We start from the raw sequence: 23,042 nt of genomic DNA, 5'->3' as shown, positions 1-23,042 counted from the left end.
AAAAAGATTAATTAATGTTTTAATTTAATGGAAAATTATTATGACATTTTCATATTTAATTAATTGAGAAATTAATTAAATAAAAGAATTAAATTTGGAGATCAAAGTTTAAAGATAAATTTAGAACGTGATAATATTTATTTAATTTAATAATAATATATTTAGAATTCATTTTTAAATAAATGCTAAATATTATTGTTATTTAAGTTAATTAAATATTCTATTAGTCAAGTTTCTAAAATAAATTAAAAAGTGAAAATATATTAATTATTAAAAAGTTGTAAGATTGCATGATGCGAGCATGAGTTTAAAAAAATAAAAGAAATAAATTAAAAGATAAAATAAGTGGAAATAATAATGTTATGTTAATTTCATAAAGTGCACATGGGATTAAAAGTAATAAAGATTAAAAATAGAAGTCAAGTGGAATATTAAATAAAGTTATTTAATAATTCATTTAAGGTGCATTAAAAGATAAAACAAAGAATTAATAAAAGTTAATTTTGAGTTAACTCAGTTGAGCAAAGAGTCCTCTCAGGTGAACGCATAATTAGTGCCCCGATTTGAGGAGAAAACTCCTTATCACAACTTTGGGGTTCATTTTTGGGGGACATGAATTTGGATGGGAATTTTTGGGAGACAACTTTTGGAAGCGAATTTCAGAAGGCTAATTCCAAGAAAGATTTTCGGAAGAAGGTTATTGAAGAGGAGCGAATTCTCTTATAGTTCTTGGGGATTGCATAATAGCATCAGGATCAGGTAGGGTCTTGTGTTTTGATCATCGATTAAATACACAATTATCCTTTCCTGTCTTCTTCGTGCCTGTGGATTGTATAACTAAATTCTCTGTGATGAAAGCTTAAATATTTCGATATTGTAAATTATTAAATGCTTGTCGATATATTCGACATACCTAAAAATTAGAAGAGTGATCAAGAATTCTTATTTGGTAGATTAAAGAAATATGAATTTAATCGGGGGAGGGTTAAATTTTAAACTTATAAATGAAAATTGTAGATTGAAATTCAAATGGTTAATATTATTTTCTCTATCAGAATATATTTGTGAATGTTTATAAAATATAGATATATGTATATATATATATATATATATAATTATATATATATAAATAAACATATATTATTAAACTCTAATTAAGAGAGAATTGTCTTTTGATAAACAAAACAATTTTTTTTTAAAAAGGCGATTTTAAATTTAGTTTAAAAGTTTTTTTTTTAAAACAAAATAGTATATATAAAAAACTTTATATTGTAAGTTTGGGGGGGAGGGATTTACCCCATGCCCCACCCCCTGTCGCTGTCTGCGACCAGTACACTGCGTCGCAGGTACTGCGGCTTTGAGGCCGGCAACCTTTTTAAAAAGGCTTTCCTTTTTTTTATTTTTATTTCAATTTCTTTTTACGTGCGTCATAAATCATAATCATTTTATGGAATTTTAAATAATATTAAATTCATAATATTAATTATTAATAATTTTATTAATAAATTATATTATTATTAAATCAAATTTTATTATTAATTAATAATTAAATAAATTATTAATTCATGAATAATAGTTAAATAAATTATTAGTTAATTTAATTAAAGATTAATCCTAAACTACTTTAGTATAGTAAATTTAATAATAAGGGTAACCTTATATGTATTTTTGAGCCAATAAATTAATGGGTTGACTTGTAAATTAAGCGGAGAATCTCATGCACTTGGAATGTACTTTGAAACGCAAACTGAACTTTACTGCTAACCCTGTTATGTATTTTGAAAATCAACGCAAAATATGAACTGTACTGTTTTGTTTATGTTATCTATGTTTTGGAGTTGATTAGATGTTGACCAGTCTTAGGATGTTACCAGAGGTTCGGGGGTTGTGCGATTGTGATGTTATGGTGAGTTGTTCTCGATCTTTATACCTGACCTTGTTAATGTGATGCTATGCTCTATTATGGATGTCTTTACTAGTTGTTGCTTTCCAATTTCCTTGTGTGAAGCTAAGGTGTTTTTAAGTGAATTGTTCTTGGTGATGTCACGTAGTGACATGTTTTGATTTGACCATTTTGGAGTCTTCGATCAGTATTGTGATCTATTATTGGGATACTTGTTGGTTGCTCATTGGAGAACCATTGGATATTGTGACTTATTATTGATGCCTTCAGTTGCTGATAGAGAATTGTTGTGATCATTATGATTATCATTTGATGCTTTCCAGTCACTTGTATAGGGCTAAGATGATATTTGTGATTTGTGATTTCATGAGCCTAGGGTAGGTTATCTATGTGTAGTGTCAGGAAGTGGCTTGTGATGGGGGCCGGGGCCCTATGTGGCTGCCAGGGTAACTCTTTGTAAGTTGTTTTAATAAGTGAAAACATCTCACCTAAATACTGACTTAAATGAATCTAATAAGATAACTGTATGTTCTCTCCCATGCCTTGAGTGCTAGTACAGACTAGGATGGGGTAGAGAGAACGCTTGGTTGCGAACTTGCATTCTGTAGTATGCCTCGTCAGTACGAGAGGACACTAGTGGCCGCAAGATCATAGGGGACCTGAGATTCCTAAGGGATTACTTGGGTAACTTCCAACGTGACTATTGTGATGACACTTTCCCGCTTGCATGGTAGGTTTCCTACGTGTCTTTGTGTGCCTCTGGGTTTAGATGTCAATCTATTTTTTTAGGAACCTTTGAGTTAGCATACTTATAGGATTTCCTAGACTTAGAGAGTATTTATGTTACATGTTTTATTTCCATTGGGACTTTAGACTATCTCCTCAGCACGGTAGGAGTGGACCATTTAGGTTCCACATGGTCGGGTGGTAGTGCTTTTTACTCTTACCATTGAGATCTGTCCGAGACACCGTGGCTAGAGTATTACTGTTGGTATATACCTTCATTCTGTTCATGGATCATTATAATAGATGGTTATATTGTATGTTGGATGTAGTATCATTTTATGATTTATGTATATCTCTTGATGTATGGATTTATTATGTATGATGAATGATTTCATTTATTTATTACACGTGTATCATGGATCCGAAGAGGATGATGTATATTTATCTTGATTATATATATTCTTTTAAGCCTTTCATACCCTGTGACATGTACAGTGGATGAATGAGCATTCTGAATTAATTTGCCAAGAGGCATTTAGAACAATTGTATATTTTTACGAACATTAGACTTTTCATTATTCCTTCATATGGATGTATTAAATGATGAACTTGGTTTTAGATTAGATTTTACATGTGATTCAACGTCATGGGATCTTTAAGGAATGCAACCTGTTATGTATGTTATTGCTTCCGCTACTTTGTGTTTGATGTGTATGTTATACTTTCTTTAACAAAAAAAGAAAATGCTATCAAACTTAGTCAAACTTTAGGTTATTTCTTTTGGATCCCTTGGTGGGGCATTACATACTGTTAATCCCAAGAGCTGCACTTCTATAGCTCCCTATTCTTTTCTTCGTGGGCTAATTTTAATGCCAGGCTCCATTGTACAAGATTGTACAATATTTACTCTATGAGTCTACATTAAAGTAAGACTCCATTGCAGTTATAAACCATTATGTGCAATTCTAGTATAGCTATAAACTTGCCAGAAAAGCTCTCTTTTTATCATCTTATTAGTCATGTCGATCCTTCCATAAAATATTCAGTTTTCAAATTTCAATTCTAAACTTCTAAATTTCCATGAAATCTGTTGCCAAGATGTACAGAGTTTGTTTTGGTAGTGGCCTGTTACAAATTTCAATATAATCCTTTTGTGTGATGTGGAGATAGCTGACTTCCCCTTATCTTCACACCAAAATATCTTATGCCGGTGATGCCTCTTTGACAAGACTTGATGCACATTTTACCCTATTACCCTAAATAATTGATAATTAAGACAACCCACTTTGTTTCATGTAAAACAAACAGAAAATTTTGCTTTCCACAAGCCTTCCCAGCCAAGCGTTCCTAGCCACAAAATGAATATCCAAATAAGATGCAATGCTTCAATTTCTCTCTCTCTCTCTCTCTATATATATATATATTACATAGAAATTATTTTATCAATGATCATTACAAGCTGAATATTTTGTTTAATTTTTAAAATACTTATCCATCCATTACCTACGGTGAGATTGGGTTCTTAAATATAGTTTCACAAACAAAGGAGACATGGCAGATAATGATCATGGAGGCCCTGCTAGAAATAGGAGATGAACTTTCAAAACAATTTTTTTAATGTTAAAAGACATTAGATCTTAGAGAACTATTTTGAACTTAAATGTTTTAATAAATGGCTTAATAACATTTTGATTGGTTATTTTAGAGATTAACTAGAGCTTTCCGGGAGGACTAAGAGAGCTAGTTCATGTCATACTATACTGCAGATAGTGAAGAGCATATTATTCCTTGTATGGCATAAGAAGTTATGATATTGTTGATTTCAATAGAGTTCACCTATTAGAACATTAGGCTTAAACTTTCTACTACCACTTTACGTTACAATCCAACTCTTTCATGAGAACTAAGTTAAAGATGCATCTATTTTATAATCCTCCTCCTTTTGTATGAGAACTAGGTCAAATACGTTGCATCTGTTTCAATGAACAAATCTCTTACTAAAATTATGGTTGCACAATTTAACTTTTGGTACAGGCTATCCTTCAAGAATCCTTGACTTTACCTGCCATCGTGGGCTTTCAAAGGGATTCCCCCATGTAATAATAATAATATACATAATACAATGTAGTTCAATTCAAAGAAATTAATGAGAGGAAGTAAGTTTACTAGTTAGCAAACTTTGTAGTTCAAACCTACCATTACTACACTCCCTCTCCCTCTCCCTCTCCAGACATCCTTGCAATTACCATAACTGATTGTAGTAGAGAAAAAGATTATAATATAGTAAAAATATAAATGTATTAGAGTATTACTACTTCCAACCTAACAATAGTACAACAAATATATGCATAAACTATGATTGACATGAGAAAGCTTATACCAATATTGATAAGCTAGAAAACCTAGTAGGATCTTGCTTACCATAGAAACAAAAATATCTGGGGTGAGTATTCTTTGGTAACTCATCCTCTAAAAGACCCCTCTAAAGGAAAGCACAAATTAGAAGTTTGAAAAACATACCTTTTTAACCTCCTTAGATAAAAGTATGTCCTGTTGATGGTTCCATTGATCAAAGACATAGAGTGCATGCCACTCAATATCTTCTAAAAAATTGGCACTTTTCTTAGCAGTATTGATCATATTAACTGCAAGAGATCGCATTCTCTTATGTGCATCACCCATAGTGATGAGCACAGAAAACTCGCCAAGAATACTATTTACTGACTTGGGATAGCTACTCTGAAACAACTGATCCTCATTCTGCAGAACATACAAACTAAAATCGAATCACAAGATACAATTGTGGGCTGTCCAAACACATGCGATGCAAAAATCTTGCCAAACCTGCCAAAAACACCACATTTTTAAAAACTCTATAACCCAAATCATCTTGGCATAGATAATCATTTATAATAAAATAGTGTGTAATGAAACAATTTGTACAAATGAAGAAGATAAGAAGATGCTACCAAATATTAGTAGTGAGTAATAAGACATTTTAGGACGATAAAATTTTAATATCTCATACTTTTCAATATGTTGATCATATAAGTTTTACTATTTGAATTCAAGAGTTGTCTCTAAAAATCTAATTTTGAAGTTTCTAACTGAATGCCCTTAAGGAATTGGATAAGTCAGTAAAGTAGACCCAATTTTTCGTTCTTTTTTATGACAAACAAGAGATCTCAAAATCTTTTTCCAATATTGAGTGTATAGTTCTAATCTTTCAAAACATCTGTTTGAGAAAAAATGTTTTAATGAAAGTTATAAAACGTACGAAATCATAAGTTTGGTTAATGTATTGAATTCTGTAAAACTCTTCAACACTTTTTTTCCTCTCGCTTTCCTTTTCATAATCTCTGTAAGGATCAAAGATTATAGTGCAATATGAGTAATGTTTTTGATATTTATGATTAATCCAAAATGAAGTAGCCATGGAAAATGCAAAAACATATATCACTTGAAAGCATGGCCGAATGTGTTTCTTTCTGGTGTCACAAAACCACCATCCAAAACCAAGTCATTAAGAGTGTCTTCAACAGCCAGCTTGTCATTATGAATGCTAGTTTCATCTCCAAGAAGGGGCTCTGCAATATAATGTAAAGATTAAAGAAAGGAAGTAAAAATAGGGGAAAAAAAACACCTTGGGTTTCAAGAACAAATCCAGAAAGAATGTTGTGAATGCACAAAGAGTTTGTTTGACCTGCTATAGTAATTGTCATGTTTTTTAATACATACACCCCTTATTGCTTGTCACATCCTGCAAGACAACAACTTTGTTCATGGAGTAACATTTTTATTGTTTTCTCAACATTCCTATTAAAATTCAATTGTATGAGGAGGGACTATAATTTATTATTTTTGAATTTGACTATTCTTAAACTATTGAATTTGACTAAGGAAAGTGCAATTTCACACCATTTTCCATATTGATGTTGAGATACAGACTTGTGCAATCCAATCTCCCAAGGAATAGACAACACCACATATCACCATCTTTGCCAAAACAGGATTTTTCATAAAGCGATGTTAGAATAATTACTAAAATGGTCATAAATTATGTTGTTATAGTAAAAGAATACTTTAACTTAAGAGAAAAAAACTATACAATATTAAAACATGATATCATGCTTTAAAAACTAAAAAGGTACCTATAACGAAGAACTTCATTTTGACTTGCTAATTGGTTGTCACTATTAACTATAAGCTTATCTTTAAAGTTTGAACTTCACTTGGTTTCGAGAATAGTTAAATATTCTCTACTAAATAGTGCCAACCACGTGAAGGTGGAAGCTCATTTGGCCCTCCCCCCCCCCCCCCCCCCCCCCAACATCACTCTAAATTCCCCATTAACATTTAATAACATTCAATTCATCCATTTTTGAAATAGAACATTCAATCATTATAATCACATGATAAAATTCATTAACCCATAAAATTCATAAACACACAACATTCATGAATAATTCATTAACATGCAACATTCAAGAGTAAGTCATTCATGAATAATCATATCTTTTTTGCTTTCTTGCCGTTTCTTTTTTTCATAAAATTTCTAAGAGGAATATCAATGTCCTCATCATCCCCATTAACATTTAATAACATTCAATTCATCCATTTTTGAAATATAACATTCAATCATTATAATCACATGATAAAATTAATTAACACATAAAATTCATAAACACACAACATTCACGAATAATTCATTAACACAAAATTCATTAACACGCAACATTCAAGAGTAAGTCATTCATGAATAATTCATTAACACAATATTCATTAACAATATTCAGGAGTAAGTCATTCATGAATAATCATGTCTTTTTTGCTTTCTTGCCATTTCTTTTTTTCATATAATTTCTAAGAGGAATATCAATGTCCTCGTTAGGATCCCCCTCCTCTACTAGTTCTAACACATGTCTCCTCCTCATCCGTTCAGGAACATCATGAGGCCGCTGCACCAAAGGGGGGTCTGCTGCAATAACAAGTACTTCATGAGGTTAAATTCCCACCATTTTATATTAGTGAATTACGAGTTTTTATTTAAGTAAAAGAACTATAAATCAAAAAATTAATTTAAAAGAACAAAACATAGATTTTCTTTACCTGAATGTGCCACATGATCTACCTGCTGATTAGTCTGAACATCCTCCAGCACTCGTTCAACACGACATGATTCTATATCCTCAACACAAAAAGGTTACACCAAGTTCAATTAACAATGTTAAATTGTATTAATAATTACATAATTAGTTTTAAATCACAAATGAGCACCTCCATCGACAGTACGATGCACATCACGGGCTTCATGATGTTGCGTATGATCTGTGTTAGGATTAACAAGTTGCATTGCAATGTCATGCACATTATTATCAAATAAATTGTTGCTCAATGATTCAATTTCTAATATATTTTTTGGCATATTTACCTATGCACATGATGCAGGAGATTGCTCGGTTGGGGTAATGGAAGCTTGCCATAGGCGTTCAGCTACCACTGCATAGCCTTGCTTGAAGGCAATTTTTTTGCGTTCTTCTATGGCCTCCAAATTAAAATCAGCGCCCTGTATTTTTTTATTAATTAATAAAATTATTTGCATTTTATAAATAATTTTTCTTTGCAATTCATTTATTGCTACTTACAATGCATGCTTTGATTTTTGAATATCCCCCAGAGCCAAGTCTATGCTGCCCAACCTTTTCTAGCCTCGCCTTTGTTGCCTTTAATGTGTCCTGCAACCTATGAAAAGTTTGAAATATGTTAGCTGATATAGATATAAAGATCAATACTAAATAGTGGATTATTATATATTGGTATGAAGGTTTTAGCATAAAGTAGCATGTTCCACCAAAAATATGAAAAAGTGGAAGAAAGTATAGCAGTATACCTTTAATTGACATGTGCAATCATGCTATTTATCCATGGAGTTCATGCTATTTATCATACTAGAGTCTAGACATGTTCTTCTTTGCATCGCCATTTATTGAAATTGTCTAAGTTTTAATGCATTTATTTTTTGTACTTTTGAAGGTATTCTCATTTGGTTACTAATGTTGTATATTGTGATGCAAATTACAATTGAGACTGCATCATTCTCAAAATATGTTGGATTTACAGGTGTCCATCTTGGATGGATAGTTGTTCCTGATGAGCTTTGATTCTCTGATGGATTCCCTATTGTAAATGATTTCAATCATATCATGTGTACTTGTTTCAATGGTGCATCTAATATTGCACAAGCTGGTGGATTAGCTTGCCTTTCTCCAGAAGGGTTAAAGGTAAGAAGTGCTCTTCAAAACGGTTGTTTTGATAGATATGTAATATCCAGGTTTCTGTTGTGTCATATTTTATCATTTTCAAGTTATGTTTTTTGATAAGAGACATTGATAAGGTAGCAAAAGGCAAATAAAGTACTCATTGATAATTTACCTTATCTATTCTTTATCAATGATTAATTAACTTACCTAATTCGTATGAATCATACTTGTTCTTATTGATATGAAAAGAAAAAACAATATATCAAAAAAGAGTCATCGATAAGGTAGCTGTTGTCAAATTTTCTTTGACCTTTCCTCTGTTGGATTGAGATTTCTTATTATAAGAAAGCATGGTTTTGGTCATAGAGATCTGCAAAGTTGTAGGGAAGTTTATTTGAGACTAAAATAATGATCGTTCACTTTAACTTGCATTAGTGCTAAAATCTTTCATATGATGATTATTAATGTGGGATGCTCAATTTTGTTGCAAGCCATGCATGGAGTTGTTGAATTTTATAAAGAGAATACTAGAATCATTGTGGAAACATTTAATTCACTTGGGTTTGATGTCTTTAGAGGAAAAAATGTGCCATATGTATGGGTTCAATTTCCTGGTCAAAATTCATGGGATATTTTTACAAAGATCCTTGAGAAAGCACATTTAGTTACAACTCCAGGAAGTGGGTTTGGACCCGTAGGTGAAGCTTTATAAGGGTGAGTGCCTTTGGTCATAGAGAGAACATATTAGAAGCTTCATTTGTCAATATATCTTATGTAGGATTTATGCCCAGATTGAGATTGAGATTATAAGAAATTGTGTCAGCATATGAATTACATACCTTTCATATTTACAATAACAAAATTTAAATAGAAAAATTGAGGATTATGCGTGGTAGTATGTTGGAGAAATAACTCCTATTTTAGGGATTTTGACAAAACAGCATAGTGAGAAATATTGAATTCAAAAGGATGAGAATGTGAAGGAACAAGAGGTGCAGGTGAAGGTTCAAATCACATGAAAAGTCATTTGTACACACTGTCAATTTTGTTGTACATTATGTTGTATTTTAAGATTGCTCCCCCAAGGTAGATGTGTTAGGCTTTGGTACTTTGTCTCTTTACTTCACTGATATATGTGTTTGAATTAGTCTACACACAAATAATTAACATGTTACCAAAGATGATACGCCCTTTTTGAGCTTGCAAGGAGCTAAGGAAGGGAAGAGAAATATTGGAAGCAGGGTGATATCAGGAAAAATCTCTTAATGAGTTTCCATCTTTAGAGTTTCCACAGGAGAAAAAGCAGGGATTCCCTAAAAAGGATAATCTATTGGTTGGGTATAGAGACATAATCCATGTGATCAAAGCTTCAGTAACAATGAAAAATACTAAAAAAAGAAGAATGGATTTTAGATGTGGTGGAAATGCTCAGCTTTAAATTCTTTAGGATTCTCAGACTACATTGTTATTTGAAGATAGAGATTAGATTTTGTGATGCTTCACACTTAAATTTGATGTATAGTGTATATGCACTTCTTTTTTGATATGCAACAAAGCACAAAATGGAATTGATGACAGTATAAAATAACAATCACTAACAAAAACATTATATACTATTATCATAGTTAATAGAATACTACAAAATATGGGATTTGATATCTTCAATGATGGATTTCATCAGGATTTACATGCAGATTTGATGCACACATGACCCAAAAGAAAACAGGGGATAGGAAACTCAAGATAGCGAGCAATTATTGTAAAAGAAAGGGAAAGTCAACAAGTATAGTGGTCAAGGCGTTGCCTATTTTTATGACTCACAATCTAACATGGTACATCATATCACAAGATTTGGTTGTCACAACTTTGAGTAGGAATTTCTTAGTTGAAAACGAGTTTGAGTTTAGTGAAGATAAAATTTGAGAAAAGAACCCATAGGAGACATAGGCTCTAAATTTTTTCACTAAATATGAATAAAGGGCTTCATTTTGTCAATATATCTTATGTAGGATTTATGCCCAGATTGAGATTGAGATTTATAAGCAATTGTGTCAGCATATAAATTACATACCTTTCATCAATAGATAGATTAAATTGAGCTAGTTGAAATTGTTGATACTGAAGTTGAACCCTAAATTTTCTCATTAATGTACTAGTAGTTAATACTATTACATACCTTTTTGGATTTGCTATTGTACTTTCTTTTGGATGTTGCCCTTTCTCCTTTGCATCCAAAATGAACTCATTCCAGTCCCTCATTGAAACAAAGGGAGGACACTCGTACTTCAAGTTTAGGACGAGGCTCTTTCTATATGTGTCCCTCAGTACCTTAAGATGTTTGGCAACTTTTTGTAACAATTTCTTACGATAAAAAATATTACTACCAAACTCATGCTCTATATCTTTGACGAGCTCATCTTTTAATTTTTGAGATTGGTAGTTCCACCTTTTAAGAAAAAACACAAAATTGCTAGATATAGCTAGTATAAGAAAAGACCTGAATGAAAGGAAAAATATTGCACCAATTAATGATATGAAAAAAAATAGTGGGATAAAATTAGTTCAGTTATGATGTATAGGAACCTAGTATGTATGGTGGGCCCGAATCTTCGCAGTGTGAGGTCATAAAGCCTCCTATAAAATGTATCATTTTCTACAAAAAATGTAATGGGATAATTAATAGTAAAAACTATTAAAATGAATCATATGAAAGAAGACTCCCACTTTTGGTTCTCTGTAGAAAAAATGGTTAGTATCTTCTACTGAAAGCATGAAATTGCAATGTACCAAATTACTAAACTAGAGAATTACTGGTATAGACAAAAGGTCATTGATAATTCAGATGATCCTACCAAACCCCTAATAAAAAGGAATTCCAGAATAATTAAACAACTTGCATAATACGACACACTAAAGAAGGTCATGAGGCATCACTCCACATCAAAAGCCCTTGCATTCACCACTTTCTATCATGTTTACATCTTGCAAGAAAATCCTTATTATAATATAAAAAATAAATATTTAAAGTACCTGGAATCTTAGGACATTTCAAAGGCATTAATTCATTATCATCAATCAACAATGATGTCTCCATAGATCTCGTGCTAGAAACACGGGTAGCTCCAGGAAATGATGGTGAATTATCACCAATAGATGCACTATGATCTGTATTTGGTGGCATACGAGACGGTGCATCTCCTACCACAAAAAAAAAATACACTATGTGATGCATCCCAAGATTAAAGTACATATTATCAACTCATAATTAACACAAAACCAAATATAGAAAAACAAGGATTTACCAGCTAGATGTCAGAGCTCTGCTACTACCGGCCTCATCGCGTTGTCCTTGACTAAGTTGTGGATCAATTGCCAAAAATTTCTGTATAACAAGAATTTAGTAGTTAAAGTTTCTTACAACTCTTTAAAAAAATTGCATCAATAAAGTATTTTTGCACATATTACGTATTTTACTTCACAACATAAAAGATTATAAAATATAAATCTTTATTGAACTTTTGTTATAACTAAATATTCATTAGAGCTTACTTCAAAATGCTGAGCTTGCGCTTTCAAATCTGATAGCTTCTTCATCATCTCCCCGGGTTCCATATTTGCCTCATCCAAAATTTGCATTGCTTCTATATTAATTTTTCTAATTTTTTTCTTCAACATTTTTATGAAATTGGGAGTATCAACAATATCCTCATCAAAATGCATAGCTAGTGGCTTGGTGCTTACTACTGTTGCTTTACCCTTATCGTGAACATCAAATTGTGAGAGGAATATCAATAAAACTATCATAAAAACTCAAAAAATGTAAATAAAATAACGTAATAATATAACATTTTTCAACTATCTAATTTGTACAATTTCAAAAAGTTTTACCCTCGCTAAAGAAGGGGTGGGAGTAGCATCCTGGTGACCTCTATCATCTGTTGGATCCATATCGTCCTGTCACAAAGATTAAACATAAAAAATTTAGTTGACTGAAAGCAATAGACAGCAAAAAAAAACTTATTAACAAAATGGTAAATAGTACTTACAGCCCTCATGATAGTAACTTTGTTTGTATCTATGCGATTTAAATGGTAATCAATTAGCAGTTCTTCCCTTGCACTTATTGATTTTATTGCACAAACAAAAACTTCATTCCCCTCACGTGCCTCAAATATGCAATTGGGTTCCTTACTAGTTGAAGAAGGTCGTGTACTATTTATAAAACCTGCAATATTACCTATTGCTTTTGGTATCCCATCAATGTACATAGAAAATCTTTTACTTTGATCATTTTTTTCCATTGTATATAATTAGCTGATACCCCATACCTACGCATAATTTTTTTATATCAAACAATTTGCATCCAATCATCGTAATTGTAACATGGACCGACATACTTGAACAATTCGACAACTTTGTTGTAACATACCTTTATCCCATCCATGGAAAATAGGCCCAAACCATGTAATGAGGATGGAGCAATGCGATATATTCTCTCATTAACACAAAAATTTGTGTTAATTGGAGGTAGCTCATTGGGTATCCATTCTTTCTCAATGTGTGTGTACCGAAAGGGCACCTTGATGTTACCTTTTGTCTCATCATCATAAGAACATGGCCCCCCATTAGCAAGGAAAAATTGCATGTGTTTATCAAATTTTTTTCTATTCTTTTGACCTCTAGTTGATCTCCCTCTTTTAGCCATACTACATGTAGAGCTTTCATCTACCATTTCCTCATTTCCCTCATTCGATGTAGATAGATCTGACAAGTACCTATTTGGTGGGTCCTGCAATCCATCAAATGGAAAGTGAAAGTGACATATATATAATGTAGTAAGTTAAAAGTGATTATACAATTATATTTCTATATGGACCTTCTTTGTCTATATATACATTATATTATTATATAATATGTCTATTTATAACATGCGTGCTCAATGATAAACAAGAAGAATATAAGAAAATTATGTCTATTTATTGACTTATACCTGCTGATCCATGTCACTGTGCACAATCCACACCAAACGGGTCAAATCTCCTGTAATCAATTGACTGTTTGCAAAAAGGGTGACAATCAGACACAATATAAACATTGGTAATTATAAATAACATATGTTGTAATCATTAGAAATGAACACAATAAATATGTAATCAAATTTCCTGAATATGTTAATCATTTACCTTAAGTTAGCTAAAAATTACATGATACACGTTTGCTACAAATAACTTAGAAGACAACATGAACAATAGGCAACATCGCAAACATGAACAAATCTCCCTTATATATGGAATGCAAGATCGTCAACAGAAGGGGTGACGATGTACCTGTGGTCAATTGACTATTTGTAAAAAGGGTCATAATCAGACACAACATAAACATTGGTAACTATAAATAACATATGTTGTAATCATTAGAAATGAACACAATAAATATGTAATCAAATTTCTTGCATGTGTTTATCATTTATCTTAAGTTTGCTAAAAATTACATGATACATGTATGCTACAAATAACTTAGAAGATGACATGAACAATATGAAACATCATAAACATGAACAAATTTACCTTATATATGGAATGCAAGATCGTCAACAGAAGGGGTGACGATGTTTGTAGTTATTGATTATCTTCTTCTTCATCATCATCATCATCATCATCATCGCCATCGTCACCATCATCATCACCATCATCATTACCATCATCATTGCCATCATCACCATCATCATCACCATCATCACCATCACCATCATCATCATCATCACCATCATCATCATCATCATCACCATCACCATCATCGTCATCACTATCATCTTGATTTTCATCATCTGCTTCTTCATCATCTTCAATATCTTCTTCTTCCATAACATTATACTTTATCGGCCTTCCTCTTGGATCATGTCTAACAACAAATGACCAACCCTATTTATTTGGAACCTTTGAGTAAAACACTTGCTCACATTGGATTGGAAGAACATAGGGCTCATTTCCAACTGGCTCAAACGACCTTGTATTGATCATTGTAAATCCATTATCATGTTTCAGAATAACCATTCTATCTGGATCATTTTGATTTCGTCGTAACTTGTACCATTTGACGAAAAATAGAACTACTTTGAAGGTGTTATATTCACACTCAATTATATCATCCAAGATGCCATAGTATTGATTTTGAGATTGTTGAGGATGTATGTTGTTTCTAGATGATATATTCGTGACCTCAAAAACTGCAGTTATCCCAGAATCACAAGTTTTCTTTGTGTCATCCAACCTTTTTATGTGGAATTTGTGAACATGATAGTACATAGCTTTTTGGTGCGTGACCTACAATTTTTGAAGTGTGTGTAAATTATTTTCATTGTGAGTTGATACGAAACATACGTCGAGTTATGATCATTAATAAATTTCTACGTACCTCTCCACCTCTTAAACCCTTTACTAGATCAACTACCATTGGCATAACATTGGAATCTCCATTACGATGAGCTTCTGTAACCAATGAAGCAACACCTTCCCATGTTAATGAGCAGCCATTTTTTTGACATTGTTCAATCCATTCCGTCATCCAATCAAGATTGTTCACAATATACAAATGTATTGCATCCCACTCTCGACCACCTGTTTAAAAAAAAATACACCAATTAAAAATAACTTATATTGAAGATTTATATGAATTAATTAACTACAATAACATCTTAGATTTACCTCTCACTTTCCTCAATCTACCTTTGCCCATCAAGTACTCCCCTTCGAATTTGTTAATTGAGTTGGGATCCCAAATACGATCTACATGGATGTTTGCTACAAACTTAGGAAGATATTCAGTAATGTACACTATGGTTTGGTATACCATATATCCCTCCACCATAGAACCCTTGGGATGTGCTCTCTATCGAACGAAGCCTTTCAAAAATTTCAAGTGCCTCTCAACCATCCACATTGACCTGGTTGGTACAGGTCCACACAATTCAATCTCCTCAACTTGATGTATGAGGTAGTGTTCTTCTGCATTGAAAAATCATGAAGGTAGACACTTTTGCATTTCACACATCAGAAGAGGAATTTTTCTCTTCCAATATTTTATATCTTCTTTATTGATTTCTTTAGATGACAACCACCTCATGTATTTTCCAAGATCATATATAACCTGTTTGACATTGTTGGTAAAGTGGTGTGGGAGAGATAGAGGTGGAATGTACTGCAATATTTGTAAAATGATCTTGTCAATATTTTATAAAAGAATGCAATTGAAACCACATGCAGTATATAAATATATAGTGAATACAAAATAACATGAATTACCTTAATAAACGTATGCCAATCATTTGTTTTCAACCCTGGCCCAAATTCACTTTTATTTGATATGACATTTTTTATGTTCGCAGCAAATCCTATGGGAAATCATATTTTTTTATGACTTCTTTTATAGCATTGCTTTGCTGCTCTGACAATAACCAACTAAGGGCACTTGTATCAATCCGGTCTCCATTGTTATTTGGTCGAATACCATTTTTCGTTGCATGGTTGGATTCTTCAATGTCACTACAACTTTTGACAATTTGATCTTTGTCACGCCTTCCATCCAAGATTTTTCATAATGTCTCTACTACATTCTTTCCAATATGCATAGGATCAAACAAATGCACAATTGGGAGTTGCTCATAGTATGACAACCTAGTAAATTGCACAGGATAAATTTTTAGTCCTTTTGGAAGTTGGACATTGATGTCTTGACGACCTTCACAACCATCAATCACATCATCAGTAAACAAAACACAATATCGAAATATAAATTTCAAACAAAAAGCATCAAATGGAATGAATTTACCTCCATGATTTATTTTATTGTATGCCAACTTCCATAGGCGAGGTTTCATTCTCTGTGGCTTTGACATAGTCTCTTCTAGACCATTGAAAAGATATTTTTTCGGTAATTTGAAAAGTGTCTATTCTCTTTAAACACCTGCTTTCTTAAACTTTTTGAATGACGAGATTTCATCTTTGGACCACAAATTGGACATGCAAATTCACCCTTTGTCTAAAGACCTACAAGATTATGTATAATTGGATTAAATGTGTTAACTTTGACATACCAAAAAAGAGGTGTCAAGAAGAGAACATACCACAAAAATGTGTTAGCCCAGGGGCATCATGTATTGTCCATACAAGCATTGCATGAAATTGAAATTGTCTTTGTCCTATTGGTCTACAACTATCATACATAGTAACCCCATTCCATAACACCACCAACTCATCGATAAGGGGTTCAATAGATACGTTGATATCTTTGACTTGGTACTTACCTAGTTGAATGAGCAAAAACATTACATAATTATTTTGACCATTTGATGGATTAGTAATAATAAATTAATTTAGACGAACACTAAATCAAAAAATACCTGGAAAAATCAGTGTCAACATTATGTGCTCTCTCTTTATGGACAACCAAGGAGGTATGTTATTGTTGATAACAAAAACAGGCCACACTGAGTAAGTAGATCTCATCTCTCCATAAGGATTGACACTGTCTGCTGCCAATGAAAGCTTGAGATTACGAGGTTCTTCTTTAAAGTGTGGCCATTTTTCCTCTATATCCTTACATGTCAAACCATCTACAGGCATTCACATAATGTCATCTTGACTTCTATTGCATGCATGGTAATCCATAAATTGTGCCAAGCTATTGCACATGAATAATCGTTGCAGGCGTGGAATAATGAGAATATGTCGAAGAACCTTGCGAGGCACCTTTTTTGTTAATCAATCTGATTGATATCTACTGATATGACAAGTAGGGCATTGTATTACAAATTCATGCTATTTATGATATATAATATGATCGTTTGGACATGCATCTATTGTTTGATACTCCATTGCAATATCTTTCATGATGGCAGATAATTCTCGGTACGAGCGAGGTAGAATGTTTGATGGTGGTAACAAACACTCACCTATCAACCTATGACCAAAAATATAATTTCTTAATTTAAAGAATATTAATTGCTACACGAACCCAATGTTAATTGTAAGGGAACTACGAGTAAAATAATGAAAGAAGATGGCATACCTTAAGATACATGTCATTGCTACATTGGATAAACCATTCATAACCTTCAAGTTCACCAATAGCAATACAGCGGCAAGAAGAGTTGTTTTGGAGCCTTCATATAGGAATTGGTGTGCCTTCTCAAGTAGAGGTACATCAAACTCTGCATCATCATCACCATCATCATCATCATCATTATCATCTTGATCATCGTGATCATTTTGATCATAATGATCTTCATCATCCAAATCTTCTTCCATGGTATCATTACCTTCTACTTCAATATTCACACCTCCATGTTCCCTTGTTTGGAAATCCGCATTCTCCGAATTGTCATGCTCCATAACGTGAAACTCAGGGATGTTGACCTATATGAAAATGATGACCTTATATTAACCATGACCATGATGTCATCATCAAATCATGTCTTATGTAATTTATAAACTATTAAAATACATACCAATGGGCGATACTCGTTTCCCCCTTCAATGTGAGCATGTTCCCTACAATGTTGCTCAGCTGTTGTGATTAGATATCTTTGAGTATTTAAGCCCTTACACATTTTGCAAGGACAATAACATTTTCCATCACATTTTCTTTTTAAGTTAGACCATAGTCTAGCAATTGTCTCCCTATTTTTTTGTGCATTGATATCGTCAGACATGGTCTTTCTTGAATGGAGTGACTTGTTGGTGGAAGAAGGATGATTTGTTTACAACCTGTAGATGGAGTAGTAAGAGGAAGACACATATAAAAACGATTTAGGTCTCTGAACCAAGTAGGAGTTAGGACATGCTGGAGTGGGGTCTGCCCAAGATATTTTGGAATCTTGGAGAACCTGGTAAAGGGTATCTGGAAAGGTGAAAATAAACAAGTATTTTTACAACTACAAAGGAGGAATCGAGAGCATTATAAATAATGAAGAAGAAACTTAAATCCATACAACTTCACCTTTATTTACAATTTGACCTTTCTGCAAGTGAACTATGACAATATAAAAAATTTCCAATCACATTTTCACTTAAAAAAGAACACCAAATATACCTTTGCTGCAATATCTTCTTCAAATTCTTCGCTATCAGATTCTTCAGAATTGCAAGCTCTTGTGCAAAAAAAAGATGAGATGTACTAAGTAATTTTTGATGGGCAATATTTAAACAAATCAACTATCAAAAAAACAATTTATGAAATTTAGTTTCTTTATTATGTATTGAAGACTTGGCAAGATGTTCCCAAGTCTATCTATAGAATGCCTATCTGCATGGTTGTTTGCAAATAGTCTAGTATGGTGCCGCTTTTGAACAACAACAAATGTCACTGGGGCTAGTAATTTGGCTCAAGAGATGCGCAAGCCTGTTGACACCACATAACTTTTAGTTCATCATATAGCATTCAGATATCTTCTTTAAGAAAATCCAAAGAGAATACAAACAAACTAATGAGCTGTGTCCATCTCAATTGAATAGCAAGTACTATAGTGAGTATTAGGAAACTGACCTTGCGAATAGCATCCAGTTCATAAAGTATTAGGAAAGTGACCTTGCTAATTAGTTTAACATAGATTGGTGAACAAAAAATTCATAATAAAAATCTGATTTTTTTCCACACTTGTTCAAACCATATAATGAAATGACAAAAAATGAATTGTATACAAAGACCATATTGTAGGCTATCCAAGTTGAAAGTGAATAGATGACCTTTATGGGGTGCTGTACCAAGTGGAGCAAGTATGTGAGAGCTTGAGGATGAAGGGCTCCTATTTTGGGGCCAATATTTGGTGGTTTCGAGGTGCCTAGGGAGAACCTTTGATGCTAAGTCTTAGTTATGTAGACTTTGGCAAATCTGGTGAGCTTTCTACGAGTTTGTACCTGTTGTATCAGCAACCACTATACCCTATTCCATACCTTCAGTATTCTGATTGACATCAATTATAAGTGTGCATCCAGATGTTAGCTACAATTAACTGGGGTGGCTTTCAGTGTGTATCAGTCTAATTTCACATGTGTGATGGTAGTATCAATGTGTTATCAGCATCTTACATTTTTTAGAAGAGGTGTAGTTCAGTGGGTAAATGTTTGGTCATTGTGGGAATGGTATTCTATGCTTTCTATTAGGCTAATTTGTGTTGTTGTAGCAGTTTGATTTTATAATATGAATGTTGTATCAGTTTGTTTCAATAATGTTCTTGTTATTTTGCTATATTGTAATGCATCTCACTATAATGTCCCCTTTTTGACATGACATTCAATAATAAAAATAAAAAGTAAAAATATAAAAAATTAAAATAACATGTAATATAATTATAATTTAATTAAGTTTAGTGAATGATCAAAATGAATGCAATAAAGAGTTATGAGTATTGAAGGTTTAAGATATAAAGGAGAGACCATTCTATGAGAAGAGAACATGAAGGAAGCAAACAATCATTTGGAAATAAATTATTATTCCGTAAGGCAGCAATGAAGGGTGGCGACTCAATTCCTTTTGAAGGTTGGCAATTCTTTTATAAATAAAATATAAAGGGAAGATCAATAGAAATTCACCATCAAATGTCATTTCATTCAACTAGATACAAAATTAGAAATCCATTCAAGAATCAATTTACAAAATCATTACACACCAATATATCAAATCAGCATTCATTCAATCATGACTATCAACATTTGTTAAATCATCAATCCTGAATCCATCAAAGTAAATCATTCAATTGTCCACCTATCATCAATTTGGAATCAAATATCAAAATAACCAAACAATCAGATCAGCAAGCAAACAATCAGTCACTTATACAGGCAAATATCAACTATTCGAATATCAACCATTCTAGCATCCAATCATTTAAATATTTATAATTAAGACATCAATTGGTTAAGCATCCACCCATCAATCCTTCAAGAAATGGTAATAAAGAGAAATCAGACAATTGACAATGATCTATCAAATGCATCAAGATATCAATTTTGAATTCTAGTTAGTACTTACAAACTGGACAGGTTCTGGGCCCATAGGGTAGGCTAAGGATTGGAGGTAATATTTATGATACATATTCCACAAAAATTAGCATAATTGGTAAAAATACTAGGTTGTTACTATAGAGCGTAAAAAATGGTTGATTAGGACATTTAGCAATTCCCGATTTGGGTACTCCATTTCAATTTGTTTAAATTGTTTTGTCCAATGTAGGTTGATGCTTTTTAGTTTCAATGTTGAAACCCAAAGTGTCATATTTGGTAGGCATGTTTGTTCTTATAGCCTTAAATTCATTGACTATGATTTAAAAAAAAATCTACGGTGAGACTTATTTTTCAAATGCATGATGAGAAACAATTTCCACATTGAAAAGTTTTATGAGAGTTTCTAGGTTCAATAGCTATGTCTTTTCTAGGGCTTATAGCATCTCTTCTTTTGAGCTTATGCAAGTGACAAAGTATGAGAAGGGTAGACTTTAGGCATGGCTATTGCTTTTGTTATTATTCCATTTTTTATTATTTTTCTTATCTCATATCTATGTTTATTTTACATTTTTTCATTTCCACGTAAATTATGGCCTGAGGGGCCACACCTTTTTATATTGATTTAAGAAAAAAGATCACACATAAGGGTGCATCTATAGCTAAATATTTAACATCTAGAATCATATTAACAAAAAGGTTCATATTCATTCTCAAACATATTAAATTGTACATCAGCATAGCCACTAGGGCTAGCCTCCAAGAGCAATCTAGAAAATTTCCACTATTCAGAAGGGTGACAAGAATCATAGTCCATCTTGAAAAAATCATTTTCTAGACCGATACACAGGCTTTCTCAAGAGTATAGAGAATAGCCCAAGCTTCCATCTAATTTTTAGAGTGAGTACTTAAGGAAGTAGAAAAGAAAAACTAAACAGGGCTTAAAGTTCCACTACTAGTACCACCCATTCCTATTGGACGTGGATTACTCCTTGAAAACCCATCTATATTGATTTTGAGGAAATCATTTGGGAGGGAGACACTAACCTAAATGGTTCACTTTCTTGACTTGTTGAACTCTGGGACCAAACCTATTTTGTGAAGAAAGAGAAAAGCATTGATCCAAGTGATTAGCAATGTGGAGATCCAAATGAAAAGTTAACTGAGATAGCTCTTGTTTCGACAGACCACCCTCTCATGAAATCTCATTCATATTATAATCTTGCATGATCTTATCATAGCAAAGGTGATTATGAAATTGCTAGCCGCTACTACATCGCATTAGTCAAGGAAAGCCAGAAGCCATAGGATTTTGTGTTGCCATACTTTGGGTTGGGATAGGTTAAATGAAATTATGAGATCTTAAGAGTTCTCTCTCAAATTTTGAAAATGTTTTGGAGGTTCACCCTGAGAACTGTGAGAGCTTGAAAGTTGTAGGCCATATATATGCTCAACAAGGGCAGTGAGAGAAGGCTTTGGAAATTCTAAGAAAGGCAACTCGCATAGATCCATGTGATGCTCATTCCTTTATTAAGATGGGTGAGTTATTGATATCATGAGACCCCAATGCAGCCTTAGATTCTCTTAACACAACAAAGTCTCTTCTAAAGAAGAGAAAATAAGATGTACCCATTGAATTGTTAAACAACATTGGGGTTCTTCATTTTGAGCATGATGAACTAGAGTTGGCTCAACAAACGTTCATGGAGGCATTACAAAATGGCATTTGGGTTGAATTCATCAATAAAAGCCCCAGTATCAATTTTGAAGTTTTTCCTATGTGTTTAAAGGATATGGAATTCTTCCAACGACTAGAAGAAGAAGGTGTTTCACTTGAGTTGTCGTGGGATAAAGTGACAACACTATTTAAATTGAGTTGCTTTTTAAATAATATTTAAATATAATTTAAAATATGAATTTATCCATGAGAAATCCAATGAATAAGTGCTCTTGCATCATAGACGGAGATGCTGATGCAAGGTATGATGTTACTGACTTCCCTCTTAGTGCCCTAGTCCACCAAATCATACATGAAACCATGGGACAAAAAAGAAAAAATGTTGGATTTAAAAGCTTTTCTAATTGGTTATTAGGAGTATGAATGAGGTCTGCACATCAGATTCGAATGAAGCCCTAAGATTCATTCAAAGCCCCCAC

The sequence above is a fragment of the Cupressus sempervirens genome, chromosome 8 (assembly GCF_028749045.1).
Source record: "Cupressus sempervirens isolate cs-2001-9-10 chromosome 8, ASM2874904v1, whole genome shotgun sequence".
In the NCBI taxonomy this organism is placed as follows: Eukaryota; Viridiplantae; Streptophyta; class Pinopsida; order Cupressales; family Cupressaceae; genus Cupressus; species Cupressus sempervirens.
The sequence above is the reverse complement of the archived record's forward strand: the minus strand, read 5'-3'. Positions refer to the sequence as shown.